Genomic DNA, 12,691 nt, shown 5'->3' with positions numbered 1-12,691 from the left:
GTGGAAAGTTGATGCTGGTTGCCAGATATGACCCCAGTACTGAATTTCCGGGTTTGCCGGGCTGTCTCCTGCGATCTGAAAATCAGCCCCCATGACTTTTGGAGTTGTTTGTGCTCTTAAAAAAAAAAAAAAAAAAAAATCTCTGGTATAGAAAATTGTTGTCAACTTGAAAGGGTTGCTATTTACAAAATTTGATCAAGTTTCCAAGTTTATTAAAATTTTGATAAAACGCCAATCATAACTTCTAAGCATTTTACATTAAAATAAGGGAAACAATCAAGAGTCAAATACAAATGAAACATTCAGTAAGAGAAACTGTACAAACAATAAAACAGGAGGAAAGTAGGAAAAATACAATAGTTAAAAGAAAAGTCTACGTTGAAAGTAAAAACAGAGGGGGAGAAGGGGTGAAATCAGAGTTTAAACAGTTCAGAGTGATCTGATAACAGGATCAACTTTCGTAAGCATCTTTGAAGAGGAAGCATTTTAAACTTCCTTTGAATTTATTTAGATGCTTTCTGCCCTTGGTAAGGAGTTCCAGATTGTGGGAGCAGTAACGGCAAATGACGTAGCCCGGCGAGTCCTGATGATCTTTAAGGAGGGCACGTGAAGAAGATGTTGAGTAGTGGATCTTAGTGTTTTAGGTGGATCGTGTGGGATGAGATGTTTGTGGATGAAGGCAGGTTCTTTAGTATTTGGGGCTTTGAAGGAGAGAGTGGCGATTTTATAAGTGTGTTTCTTTTATCAACGGAATGGTCAGATGGACAGACAATCAGGGCCAGTTTTGGGTTGTGGTGCAAGACTGAACCTACAGAAGAATCAAATTAAAGATATACTAAGATTTGATCCATTGGAAGATGGAGATTTTTGAACATCAATGTTGAATGAAGCCTTTGACTTTTAAGTGTGTGTCTCCTTTTGTATCTCTGATCCAGTCATTAGTAGCAGTATACAAGTTTGCAATAAATATAAACATAAATATATATACATAATTCTATCAATGGTTCCTACAGGTACCGATGGAATCCATTCCACTCTTGACTCAAAATTATTACCTGTTCTCTGCTCCAGACAGATTTTGTGGAAGACATGGACGCAGAATTAATTGAAGACATAGAGAATATCACTCTACGAAGAGAAGCTGTACTGCTAGGGGACTTCAATATGCCTGATGCAGACTGGAACTCATTTTCAGTGACAACCAGCGGTAGCAGGAGGCTCTTAACCTCCATAAAGGGAGCACGTCTCAAACAAATGGTAACGGAGCCCACTAGGGCCCAGGCGATCCTCGACCTGGTACTCACCAACGGGGAAAGCGTCTCAGAGGTCTCAGTAGGGGATATGCTAGCCTCCAGCGACCACAACATAGTATGGTTCAACCTTAGGAAAGGCTTCCCTAGATCAAACACGAAAACAAAGGTACTCAATTTCCGGGGCACAGACTTCGCACGCATGGGAGATTTCGTCCATCGGACGCTGCAGGACCAAGCGGAGACCGATGATGTAGAAGCTAAGTGGCTAACACTGAAATCAACCATACATGAAGCAACTAGCCGCTTCATAAAATCAGTAAATAAACGACAAAGAAACAATGAACCCCAATGGTTCACTGCGGAGATCTCGTACCTCATTAAGGAGAAGAAAAAAGCATTTCTCTCCTACAAGCGCACGGAGAAAAGAGAGGCAAAGGAAGAATATAGGACCAGGTGTACAGCGGTCAAAATGGCAGTTAGGGAGGCAAAACTTTGAGTGGAAGAAATTCTGGCAAAAAACAAAGGGGGACAAATCCTTCTTCAGGTATATTAGTGACAGAAAAAGGAACACAGGCGGGATAGTACGCCTTAGAAGACCGGACGGAAGTTACGTGGAAGCAGATTCCGATAAAGCTGAACTACTGAATGAATACTTCTGCTCAGTCTTCACCTGTGAGGCTCCGGGACACGGTCCGCAGTTGAAGGCAACACAAAGCACAGAAGACCCGTTTCAGAATTTTGAGTTCACACCAGGTGAAGTTTATAGTGAACTGGCAAGACTCAAGGTGAACAAAGCCATGGGACCAGACAATTTGCACCCAAGAGTGCTCAGAGAATTGAGCGATGTCCTGGCGAAACTGTTGGCTGAGCTATTCAATCTCTCCCTAAGTAAGGGGAAAGTTCCTCTGGACTGGAAATTAGCTAATGTCGTACCACTGCATAAAAAGGGTTGCAGGGCAGAGGCTGTGAATTATAGACCGGTGAGTCTCACATCAATAGTGTGCAAACTCATGGAAACACTAATTAAAAGCAAATTGGACACGATCTTGAATGAAGGGAATCTTCGGGATCCCAGTCATCATGGATTCACCAAGGGTAGGTCCTGCTAATCCAATCTCATCAGCTTCTTTGACTGGGTAACAAGAAAGTTGGACTTGGGAGAGTCTTTGGACGTCGTGTACCTGGACTTCAGTAAAGCTTTTGACAGTGTCCCACACCGCAGGCTGCTAAGCAAGATGGAATCGATGGGGTTAGGAGAGACACTAACTGAATGGGTCAATGATTGGCTGAGTGGCAGACTTCAGAGGGTGGTGGTTAATGGCACCCTCTCTAAAACATCGGAGGTGACCAATGGAGTGCCGCAGGGCTCAGTCCTGGGTCCACTCCTTTTCAACATATTCATAGGGGATCTGACTCAAAGGCTTCAAGGTAAAATAACACTATTCGCCGATGACGCCAAACTATGTAATATAGTAAGTGAATGCAGTTTACAGAATTATATGGCGCAGGACCTGCTTACATTGGAAAGTTGGTCCTCAACCTGACAGCTAGGCTTCGATGCTAAGAAATGTAAGGTCATGCACCTCGGAAGCGGAAATCCATGCAGGACGTACTTCTTGAACGGAGAAATTTTAACTAGGACTTCAGCAGAACGAGATTTAGGAGTAATCATCAGTGCAGACATGAAAACTGCCAATCAAGTGGAGAAGGCTTCATCTAAGGCAAGGCAGATATTGGGTTGTATCAATAGAAGTTTTGTCAGCCGAAAGCCTGAAGTCATAATGCCGTTGTACAGGGCCATGGTGAGACCTCATCTGGAATACTGTGTGCAATTCTGGAGGCCACATTACAGTAAAGATGTGCGCAGAATTGAATCGGTTCATCGGACGGCCACCAGGATGATCTCGGGGTTCAAGGGTCTCTCGTATGAAGAGAGACTGAACAAATTGCAGCTCTACACTCTCGAGGAACGTAGGGAGAGGGGAGACATGATCGAAACATTTAAGTACCTCACAGGACGTGTCGAAGTGGAAGATGATATTTTCTTTCTCAAGGGACCCTCGGCCACAAGAGGGCACCCGCTCAAACTTAGGGGCGGAAAATTTCATGGCGACACCAGAAAGTATTTCTTCACAGAAAGAGTGGTTGATCATTGGAACAAGCTTCCAGTGCAGGTGATCGAGGCAGTCAGCGTGCCAGACTTTAAGAATAAATGGGATACCCATGTGGGATCCCTATGAGGGTCAAGATAAGGAAATTGGGTCATTAGGGCATAGACATGGGGTGGGTAAGCAGAGTGGACAGACTTGATGGGCTGTAGTCCTTTTCTGCCGTCATCTTCTATGTTCTATGTTTCTATCCCTGGGAGAATGGAACTATCTTCAGAAGGCTTGTCCAATTTAGGATATCCCTAACAAATACACATGAGAGAGATTTGGATACATCACATGCAGTGGGTATACAAATCTTTCTTATTCACCCACTTCTCTTATATAGGCCCCAGCTTAATATTGCTGGTGCCTTCATAAGCCCCAGCTGATCCCCAGCACTACCCTCTGGTCCGTTCCTGACCAGCCCACTCGTTTTTTTTGAGCCAGTCAGAACTGATATTTAGTGGCACATCCCAGCTTAGTGCCACTGAACATTGGTGGTTGGCTGTCAAATGGCTGTCTCTGGCCTGCTTAAATCACTGAATATCTGACCCCATGTGTCCTCATCACATATGTCACAGCTACGCCCTAAGTGTTAGATTAAATATCAGCAGCATTGGGAAAACAACTGCTTTTACACCTAAGCAGCAGCGGGTCCATCCGCAACCACCAAGAACCCACAGACCCGAACCTGCCAGGAATGTGACGCTGAAACCGTGGATTGAAGACAAAGTTTTATTTTATTTTTCTTTCCAGCTTATGATTTATCTTTAATCTTATCTATTGTTTTGCCTTTTGTCTTTGTTTTGTTCTATTTCTATCATTTAAATTTCTCCAGAATTCTACTGTTCAACGGCTCCCCCTTCTGCTTCTATTCCTTTCTCTCCTCTCTTCTACCTTCCAAAGTATTTAGATCAATGCTGTCTTGTTAAAATGTTTATTTTATTTTTATTTTTCCTCTAACTCTACTTTTCACTTCTCTATTACCCTCCAGGTACTTTAGTTAGATTGTGAGCCTTCGGGACAGTAAGGGAATTTTTCAAGTACCTTTCTTATTTCTAATCTTAATGTATATTTTCTGTAAACCGCTTAGAACCTAACGGATGTAGCGGTATATAAGAAATAAATTACATTACATTAAAATCTTTGCAGTCCAAAAGTCAAGCTGTATAACACAATTTATGAAAGCATAGATCACAGAGATTAATTTGTCTGCAAATAGTTAAAATAATGACCTTGATAAAAATATTTTTTTAAACTTTGAAGTTTGCTTCATATAATGGTCCACATGAGACAGGTGTCCAGCCTTTCTGTCCTTTTAGAAATCAGTATGAAAATCTATTTTCTTATTGATCTCTAATCTGTGAAGCTGAGATCAGTGCTACCACTCTCATATGCTGCTAGAAACACTTTCCTCCTTTTAATTAATGCTTCACTAATTAGTCTTCTGTACCAAGGCACAAATTTTTAATGCTGAAGCATAATGCAACATTATTTTGCATGGTACCATCCCTCATTTTATGAATTATCTCCTGTGTGCTCAGTTTCAATCCAAGAGGTAGTGGGGAAAAACAAACCCCCTCCAATAATTGCCCTTATTATTTATAATTACAAAGCTTGAACCTGGAAGTATTCACAGCATTAGAATGAATATAGATAGGCTTCCAGAAAAATGCTATGAAATGGTGTAAGGTGTATACTAAAATTTATAAAAGATACTTAAAAGATCTCAGTACAAGAGAGGACAGATGGGGAGATACGTATGATGAAGACATTCACATAGCTCAAAGATATAAATCATTCTCAAGAGGCAAACCTTGTCAGAGGTTAGGTTGCTCTAGATTAGTGATTCCCAAACCGACCTTTGGCATCCCCAGCCAGTTGGGGTTTCAGGATACTCTTAGTAATTATTCACGAGATAAATTTGCAATGGAGACAATATATTCATATTCAAGAATCAGCCCCAGATTATCTGATACCCTTGGTGAATCTTCAGCCATGATCTCCCCCTCTCCCCTTACAAGACGACGGTTCAAAGCTAAGATTTGCAGGGTCTCCTGTCCATTTGCCATTTTTTTCCTTCTTTCTCTCTGTCTGTTGTTAATCTTTCTTTTTCAGATTTCTTCCATTTATGCATTTATTTTTCTGCTTCTCAGTCTTCTGATTTCAACCCATCACCATCCAGTCACCAGTCTCTTTTTTTTTTCTGGAATTTTCTTCAACTCATCCCTCCCATTTTCTAAATTTCTCTTCTTCCCTAGCCTCTCACTTACTTAATTTCCCCCAAGCCCTATGTCCAGCATTTCTCCCTCCCTTCTCTTCTTCCACTCTATGGCCAGCATATCCCTCTGTCTCCTTTTATTATTCTGTGTTCAGTTTTCCCCCTATCGTTCTGCATCTTCACTTCCCTATACCTGCTGTCCAACATCTCTCCCTTTCTTTTTTCATATTCCTGCTCCATACCCGGGCAATGAGCAAGCCACAAGAGCCAGCAGTATAAAGTAAAATCTTGTTTATTTCAGTCTGGGATGGCCAGTAACATGGACCCAACACAGCACTGTGTTTCAGCGAACATAAGCGCCTGCTATTAGGAAGTCCAAAAACCAACAGGCAGATTTTTAAAGTTTTGATTATGCTCCTCATAGGCTCTGATTCTGTAAAGTCCACCTAATGTTAGGCACCAATATTAGCACTGATTCTACAAAACTTAAGGCTCCTTTTACGAAGCCGCGTTAGCGGTTTTAGCACACGTAGCTTTTTAGCGTGCACTAAACCCGCGCTACGTGGCTAGAACTAACGCCAGCTCAATGCTGGCGTTAGCACCTCCAGCACTTTAGCGCGTGCTATTACATGTGTTAAACCGCTAAAGCGACTTCGTAACAGGAGCCCTTAGGTGGTTCATTTACATCAAGTTTTCTTGAAGATTAATGTCATTTGGAAGTTTTATTGAGATTATCAGCTGTGCTGTCCCCCTTCCTTGTTTTTTTTATTTTTAGTTTATTTTCGGATTTCTCCTACATCCTTGTTCGTTTTCTTTTTATCCTTTAATTTTTCCTTTTGTTCTTTAATTTGATTCTAATTTATTGGTCCCAAAATTCAATTTAATTTCTTCTCATTACACTTCTCCCTCAGTATTTGCGGTTTCTGCATGCGCGGTTTTGCTTATTTGCAATTTTTCGCATGCAGACTCCGTCCCCCAAAATCAATGAACTCTGAACCCAAACTACATTTGAAACCAAGATGCAGGTGATTGACCTTCAAGTAAAAGAATCATCCTATATAATGCATTTTGCCTTGCTATGCCTTATTCAAATAAAAATGAAAAGAAACGAGTGCTTCTGCCTTCGGCCACTACAGTTTGTTTCCTCACCCACTGAATATTCACATGTAAAAGCTGAATTACATCACAGAGAGCAATTAAAATAAAAACAGTGCCTTTTGGAGGGCTCATCTGACAGAAACACCTACGAAGCTCTGAGGTGAGCAGCCCCACACAATCCACAGGGCGACATAACAACCCAGAAGACAATGCTTTGCAAACTGACGCGTCCTTCACACAGGCCCCAGCCTCGCCCCCTCACATTGCGACACAGAGAAGAAGCAGAGCCTGCACGAAGCCCAACCAGCGAGATCGAGAGCAAGCGAGCTGCTCACATCAGAGAGTTTGCTGAGACTTTGGAGGTCAGCCGTTGAGGAGATCGGTATTCGGCTTGCCGGGGAGAGAACAGAGCACTGTGGAGTTAACAAGAAGGGCTGCGGGAGCATCCTATGTGCTAGCACACTTCTTAAAGCCGCGGAGACCAATGACGACAGAGACGGGGTTTCGGATGCCCCTACTGACGCAGCATACATCTGGTGAATGAGCCCTATCAGAGGCGGCTGTCCGTTTAGTCCTCCGTCTTTCCTCGGCCTGCTGCCTTCAGCCATCGGGCCCCTCCTGCCTCTACAGACCTCTTCTTTTACCTCACCTTCAGGTCTTGTCACTGGCGATGGAGCTGACTTCTGCTCCAGTTATCCGCTGCCTTCGGCTGCTCCTGGACCTGGGCATAAGCGCCTTCCTTGCCCTCCTGATTACAGAAGTTGTCCTGCTGTAGAGATCAAACTGCCTTAATGACTGATTTTAAATTACTTCCAGTTAGTTTTATTTTCTTCTTTCATTTGTTTTTGCTATTATCTATTCATTATTTTATTTCATATTATAGTTGATTGATCTGTCTGGTTTATGAGAAGATTTTATTAATACAGTATTTTACTTAATTTATTTTTTCCCTAGGCTCTGATTCTCTTCCTGTTCGTATTCTCGTCTCTTTCTTTTACTTTGAATTCCATATTGGCTGTTCTTTATTTCTTACGTGTACAAAGTTCTCTTCTTTACTTCCCAGGCATCTTAGCACAGATTGTGATCCCTATCTGAGGCAGATAAGAAGATTTTCCTCTTGATTGAACCAATTTTAATGTTAATAATTTCTCCTTGTGTTATTCTACTGTACACTGCCATGAACCGAAAGGCATATGTGAGGCAAATAAATAAAGAATTATGTTATATTATTATAGAATCAAGCTTAGTGTCCTAATATGTAGTCATCCACAATTTAAGCCAGAGTTTTCTTCGCCTAAAGTTAGGCACTGAAATTGGAACCCAACGTCACCGAATTCACAAAGAGGCGCCTAACTAAAAACACGCCCATGATTTGCCATTAAACATGCCCACCTTTAATGTAGGCACTTTGGACTAGACACCTTCTTATTATAGAATCACATTTTTCGACTTAGGTGCCTAACTTTCAGTTAAGTCCAATTAAAGCCAATTTTGAGGTATTGATTGCCAATATTGGCACTGATTAAACCTATTGCTCAATTAAGTTAGGAGCTGATATTGGCACCTAATATTTGGTTAACTATCACCTAGTTCAGGGGTAGGCAATTCTGGTCCTCGAGAGCCGGAGCCAGGTCAGGTTTTCAGGCTATCTACCATAAATATGCATGAGATAGATTTGCATCTCAAGGAGGCAGTGCATGCAGATCCATCTCCTACATATTCATGGTGGAGATCCTGAAAACCTGACCTGGCTCTGGCTCTCGAGGACTGGAATTGCCTACCCCTGACCTAGTTTGATAAGGAATGTAAAAGTTACACGTCATAATAACTGATGCTTTTATTTCTGTCATTAGACGTTCTGTTCTATGCATGCTACTGTTTGTGCTTTGGATCTAAAAAGTTGATCAGAAAATTAATCAGAAGATACACTGCAGAATGTCATGAGTCCCACATGCTTCCTTTTGATTAATCCATGAAAGGAAAAATCACTGATAAAAAATATAATGTCTTTTTTGTTTAAGAAATAGTACCTCTGCAAGAAAGCCAAATTATTCCACTGCAGTTCCAGTGTCACTAAATACAATTCTCTGTGATATTTTTCAAGGACAAGTACATAAGATGTGCTAAGTTGGCAGCTGCTGTACCTCCAAGCAATATTAATAATCTACTGAGCTGCATAGTTGCCAAGCTGTTCTCCAGGATGACTTTTTCTCACAAGAAATATTTTATTGAGGTCTAATAAGTGTTCCTTCTGAGGCTGGTATGGCTTTGCTCATAACTAATGGAGGACATAGCTTTCTCTAGTTAGCACAAGAAATTCAAATCTACATTTTGGTTAGAATAGTCTCATTTCACATATACCACCTCACATTTTTTCTTTTTACTGGAAAGACTGCCTGCAGTCCGACCCATAACGTGGAATGGTCACCTCCAAATAGCAGGTAAAAGCCAGCATGTTGGCACTAGTTCTAGAAGTCCAGTGGCACCTTTCTCTCAGTCAGATAATTTGCAGGAATATATGGTGTTTAGACCTATTACCTGGGTAGAGCACCAACATTCTTTTAAAAACTTATCCGCTGGCGGTGGTGAGCATTTTTGCTGACCGCTGCCTGTCAATGTTGGACTGTGGATGGGCTTCAGCACTGCATGTCCGGTTGATGCGGCACTAGCTCCTACATGGGTGGTTAAGTTGATATTCAGAAATTAACCGGCCATGGGTTGTCGTATAAAGATAGGATTGTTTTCTCTGTGGTCCCATTTATGCGGTTCCCCTGGTAGGTTGAGTGCTTAATATCAGCACTTAACCGGTAGCAATAACCAGTTAAATGCTGCTGAAAATTTATCAGATAGTCCCGAACAAGCAATTTAACCAGTCAATGGCCATTTCTAGCCATTTTGACTATCAACCTAAGGCAGGAGTCTCAAAGTCCCTCCTCGAGGGCCGCAAACCAGTCGGGTTTTCAGGATTTCCCCAATGAATATGCATGAGATCTATTTGCATGCACTGCTTTCAATGCATATTCATTGGGGATATTCTGAAAACCCGACTGGAATACGGCCCTCGAGGAGGGACTTTGAGATCCCTGACCTAAGAGTTCTTTATACTATCTGAGCACTACAAATGACCATTAGTTTGAAATAACATGGGGAATATCAACAGTATTTTGTCTACAGTAGGTGTATGAGGAGCAGCGATTAACAGGATGCAGTAGATGCAGGATGAGTGATTATTGTACTGTATGTTTTCATATTATTGTATTGTATTTTATGTTATGGACTTTATTTTGTGTTATGATCTATGTGTGTACCTTTTGGAACCTGCTTAGGTTTTAGACAGACTATAAGGTTTTTAAATAAATAACTATTACCCATTGTTTTGGTCAATCAGGAACTTTCTTAGGATCCTCCCTAAGGAAGTCCCTGATTGGTTCACATGCCTCAGGCCCCTCCCAAGGGAGGAGCCCAAGGCACCTGAGCCAATCAGGGCCTTAGGCCCCTCCCCATGCATCACATAATGCACTGGGGAGGGGCCAAAGGCCCGCATTGCTGACAATGGCCAGCGAAGGAGTAGGAGGGACTGACTGAACACCCCTCCTGCTTCCAACTTAAAAGTAGGGGTGGGTGTTGGCCACGGGGGGGGGGGGCGATGGTAGAAAAGAGTAGGCATTCCTCCTGCCATACTTAGGTTTGGCATGGGGGATGTAAGGGGAGTGTTAGGGTGGAGTGCTAGGGGTTTGGGGGGTGCCACATTCAGGGAGTGGTGGGGTGTGGTGCCAGGGGTTCAGGGGTGCTGCGGTGGAGTGCCACAGGTTCAGGGGGTGTCAGGGTCAGGTGCCATGGGTTCTGGATGTGCTGTAGTTTGGGGTGGGGTGTCAAGGTTCAATGAGGTCTGGTAGCAGGAGGGAGCGGGCATCCCTCCTGCTGATTTTTGATTCAAAAGTACAGGGGGATGTGGGGGAATATCAGGAGTGTTTGGGAATGTCAGGAGTGTGTCAGGGGATGTTAGAGGGGAGGGATGTAGTGTGGGGGTTCTGTGGCTGGGGCTGAGGGATCGGTGACTGTGAGGGAGGGAGAGAGAGAGGAATCTCCCTACCAGTTCAGTTAATCCTAGCAGGAGGAATCCCCATTATCTGAACCAGCAGGAATCCCCAAAACCAACTCAGCTGATGGGGATTCCCCTGCTGCAATTAGCTGATGGCAAGCCTACTTTTTTTTTCACTCCATGAGTGGTGGGAGGGGGTCGTGACCACTGGGGGGAGTAAGGGAAGGGTCATGCCTTAAACCCTCCAGTGGTCATCTTGTCAGTTTGGTCAACATTGGAACACTTAGATGCATCTAAAACGGGTCTAAGTAAGTTCCGCCTTGGATGTCCTAGGAAAACTTTGATTATTGCTGCAGGACGTCCAGCCTGCCTAATGTCTATCCATAACACACCTCCCAACATGCCCCTTTAGGCTCTGGATGTTCAGCGGCTTGGAAGTCCTGCTGAATGTCCAGAAAGTTGGTTTCGATTATTGGCACTTAGACATGCTGGCTATTAGGACACCCAAGTGCCAACTTAGGCTGGTTTTTGGATGTTTAAATGTTTTGATTGTGAGCCTGCCATTCTCTGCCCATGACATGCCTCATCTAAAAAATTGCTTTTGAAAATTGGTTAACACAGTCTCAGTGCAGAAAAAAGGACAAAATACCTTAAAATGCTTTAATGGTTTTAGGGTAACTTGTTTTTCAGGTGCTAAGTGAGCATTAGGGCTTATCCTCTTTATTAAGAGGGTTCCTAAAATAACAAAAATCAAATTGCAAATAATACTTTTTATTGAGTAATCCAATGGTTTTGTAGCTCGGTTTTGCAAGTTTTAGCTAGACAAACATAATAAACCCATTATTTCATTCAAAACCATTGTGTATATCTTACACTGGATCCTTATCTAGATCAAGACTTTAGTTCACTGCATAGAGAGGGGGAAGCACCATTTATGCTCTTATCACCCTTCGTGTGGATTATGCCCATTTGGTCAGAATTTATTGGATATCCGTCAATCTGATTGTTGTGACCTATTGAGAGTCAGACATGTCCCTTCTCTGTTGTAAGTCCTATGGACAACGATCAAGTATTTTATATCACATTCATTGTTGATTTAATAATGAATTGATCGTGAGTGTGACTCGGGCAGATTGGATCGTCCATTCAGGTCTTTGTGTGCCATCATTTACTATGGAATTCTTTACTAGAAGAACTAGTAAAGTTGTATAAAGGACTTGTTTAATTAACTTTAGAAAGAATCGTAAAACTATAGTTTAAGATGGCCTTGAATCAAAGGCACATCATAGATATAAAGCCTTAAGGTCAATAACTCAAAGACCTCAGTGGTGCAGCTTATGCACTTTATAACTGGTAGATATAAAGTGAATTGAATCAAAGGTGCATATAAGAACCATCATTAAGACTTACTGTTGCCTACTTATCCGAGGTGATCTTGCATTAGGGTACAATTATTTAATGCTTGGCATGTTCGCTGATTGTGCATGGAAGATGTTTTTCAGTTCCCAGTTTTAGAGTTAATGTGCCAATCAGGCTTATGCATACTCTTGGAAGACAGTGTTACAAGGTACTCTTCTGGTCTCTAAAGTTTTATTCTCACTTAAAAATGTGTTGTATAAATTTTCACAAAATGATGATTGTTTATGGCTATACTTCTTCTGACTGACCATGAGCAGTAAGCATCAAATGCTATGTACAATGTGTTTGTTCATTGATTTGCTTATGTAATTTGGACTTCTCCCAGCATTGCAAGTGGCATAAGTTGTAAATCCTTTAAACAAACAAGCAAATAAAAAAATTAAAGAATTTGAGAACCAGAATGTAGTAGCATAAATCCAAAAGGCTCTGCTTATAATGGGGAGAGCTTAATACCCTGATAACTTGCAAAGACTTGCCCATGAGATTCAGCTATGGATTAATAAATATA

At 42.0% G+C, this 12,691-nt stretch overlaps 1 protein-coding gene across 2 annotated transcripts in view; it reads left to right on the top strand.

Annotated features, from left to right (window-relative positions):
- The window catches only part of ATP2B2 (ATPase plasma membrane Ca2+ transporting 2), a 691,115-nt gene that overhangs the window by 430,325 nt on the left and 248,099 nt on the right, over positions 1-12,691 (top strand). The gene's annotated exons all lie outside the window — the stretch shown is intronic.

The sequence above is a fragment of the Geotrypetes seraphini genome, chromosome 17 (genome assembly GCF_902459505.1).
Source record: "Geotrypetes seraphini chromosome 17, aGeoSer1.1, whole genome shotgun sequence".
NCBI lineage: Eukaryota > Metazoa > Chordata > Amphibia > Gymnophiona > Dermophiidae > Geotrypetes > Geotrypetes seraphini.
The sequence above is the reverse complement of the archived record's forward strand: the minus strand, read 5'-3'. Positions and strand labels throughout refer to the sequence as shown.